Consider the following 3,168-nt stretch of genomic DNA (forward strand, 5'->3'; position numbering starts at 1 on the left):
GGGTTGTACAAAGAGGAATGTGGCATCAGGATTGGTGGAAGAGTCATCAACAACCTGCGTTATGCAGATAACACAACCCTGCTTGCTGATACTGAGGAGGACCTGAAGCACTTGCTGAAGGATGTCAAGGACTGCAGCCTGCTATATGGATTGAAACTCAACATCAAGAAAACAAAGATTCTCACTACTGGACCAGTTGGCAGCATTAGTATGTATGGTGAAGAGGTTGAGATAGTTAACAGTTTTAGTTTACTTGGTTCCACAGTCAACAGTCTTGTTCCCAGTAGCCAGGAAATCAAGAGATGAATTGCATTGGGAAAGTCAGCTGTGAGGGACCTCTTCAGAGTCCTGAAGAGCAACAACATGAAGCTAGAGACTAAGATGTACCTGATCCAGGCTATAGTCTTCGCAATTATGTGCTATGCATCAGAGAGTTGGACAGTAAATAGGGATGATAGAAAGAGAATTGATGCCTTTGAGCTGTGGTTCTGGAGAAGAGTACTGAATATACCATGGACTACTAGGAGAACAAACAGGTTTTTCCTGGAGGAGGTGAAGCTGGAATGCTCCTTGGAGTAAAGGATTCTGAAGCTTATTCTGACATAATTTGGGCATGTTGCACGGAGGCACTGGTCCTTGAAGAGGGACATCATGTTTGCCAGAGTGGAGGGGCGGCGAAGGACAGGAAGACCTTCGATAAGATGGATCGATTCTGTAACTGGAGTGGTGGGAATGATTGCGTTTGAGATTTCTAGGTTGACACAGGATAGAATGGCATTTAGAGCTCTTGTACATAGGGTCGCTAAGTCGCAAGCGACTCGATGGCACATAACAACAACAACAACAACAACATGTTGAATTATGTTATGTTTTCACCAATAAAAGACCTTTATTTGCTGATGCAATTTTGTTCAAAGTGAGAAAAAAAAACCAGCTGCAAATATCCATTAATAAGTGGAACATGGGATGTATAAAAAGTAAATGTAGGAAAACTGGAAGTTGTTGAAAGTGAAATGGTACATATAAAGATCAGTACCTTAGGCTTTCAATATCAATATATTAAAAATATCAATATATTAATGAGCGGAAATGGACAAGTACATAGTCTACTATGTGAGAAATGACAAATTGAAGAGGAATACCATAGTACACATCACTGAAAAGGAAATTTCAACATTTGTCCTGAAGTATAACTCTATCAGGGACATGATAATATCTGTATTTAGCTGTCTAGCTAGCTAGCTGTCATCTATCTATTTATCTATCAAGATCTCTTAATGACTATTATTCAAATATATGCACTCACCACTAAAATAAAAGATCAAGCAATTGAAGATTTCTATCAGTTTCTACAGTCTCAAATGATAAAATATGCAATCAAGATTTGTTGATAATAAAGGGTGATTGTAACTCTAAACTTGAAAACAAAGAAGGATTGTTTGTCACAAAATATATCTTTGATGAAACAAATTAGGCCATAAAGTGCATAGCAGAACTTTGTATAACTAATGACTTGTCAGTTTTCCATACTGTGGTGGTTTACATGTCACTGTAATGCTGAAAGCTATGCTTCTGTATTTCAAGTATCATCAAGATCACCTAATCTTGACAGGTTTCAGTGGAGCTTCCAGACAGAGACAGATTAAGAAAAAGAAATGGCCATAGACTTCTGAAATAACAGCCCCTCAAAAACTTTCTGAGCAAGAGAAGACACTCAAAAGGCAACTGAGGAAAAACTATTTCCTCATAGTAAAACTTACCTTAATGATTCAGATGGAGTAAAGTTTTTACCCAGTGAAAGACGTTCATTTGTAATTTTTGCAATACTGAAAATGAGAAGAACCACCTAGAAACATCCATTAATAATAGTAATGTGTGACTATATATGAATTGTGAATCTAGGAAAATTGGAAGTTGTAAAAAAATGAAACAAAATCCATAAAGATTGATATTCTAGTCATTAGTGAATTGATAATGACTGGTATTTGGCTATGCTGAATCATATAATCATATGATCTACTATACCAAGAGTGATAAACTTAAGAAGAATTAAATTGCATTCTTAGTTAAAACAACAACAATGAAAAAAAAAATACTCTAAACAAACAAACAAACCCAAACATTTCAAGATCTATCCTGAAGTACAATGCTGAGTGTTAAGATACTATTAGTACACATGCAAGGAAGATCTGTTAATGCAACTAACATTCAAATATAAAAACCAAACACTAAAACCAAAATAGAAGAAATTGAGGATTTTTCCTGCTTTCACAGTTGGAAATTGATTGGATATGCAATCAAAATGCATTAATAAGTGGTAATTGGAATGCAAAAGTCGGAAACAAGGAAGACTGATAATTGGAAAGTATGGCCTTGAAGACAGAAATGAGACTAGAAATCATGATAGAATTTTATAAAATCAATGATCTATTTGTCAAAAATACTTACAAAATCATAGATAACATCAACACAAATGGAGTTCATCTGATAGACTAAACAGGAATCATATTGACTACATTTGTCAAAAAAGATCGTGAAGAAGCTTAATAGCAGCATTCAAAACAAGGCCAGGGCCTGACTGTGGAGTAGACCATTAATTAGTCATAGTCAAGTTCAAATTGAGGCTAAAGGGGGGGAGTCCATGTCAGCCAAAATATAAATATAATCTTGAATCATCCCACCAAAAGTACCATATGAACAAGAGCCAATGGTAATAACGGAAAAGGGTCATGCGGCATTGAAGGTATTGGGGGGAAATGTACAAGAAGACCCCTGGAATTAATAGTATACCAATTGACATGTTTCAACTAACAGATGCAAACCTAGACATGTTCACCAGTTTATGTCAGGAAATTTGGAGGACAGCTGCCTGGCTGACTAATTGCAAGAGATTTGTTCTTGTTCCCAAGAAAGGTGATCTAACAGAATATGGAAGTTATTGGACAATATCATTAATATGGTAACTTAACATCAAGAAGACAAAGATTTTCACCACTGGGCAAAATGGCAGCACTATGATAGATGGAGAAGAGATAGAAGTTGTTAACAATTACAGCTTGCTCAGCTCCACGATCAACACTCTTTTTTAAAAAATTTTTTAATTAATATTTTTAATTGGGAAAAACATATTGGGGGTACAAGGAGGTGAGGGTTGGGGGCAGAAGGGTG

The sequence above is a fragment of the Elephantulus edwardii genome, unplaced genomic scaffold (genome assembly GCF_000299155.1).
Source record: "Elephantulus edwardii isolate Elephantulus edwardi_28Jun2011 unplaced genomic scaffold, EleEdw1.0 scaffold00249, whole genome shotgun sequence".
Lineage (NCBI taxonomy): Eukaryota > Metazoa > Chordata > Mammalia > Macroscelidea > Macroscelididae > Elephantulus > Elephantulus edwardii.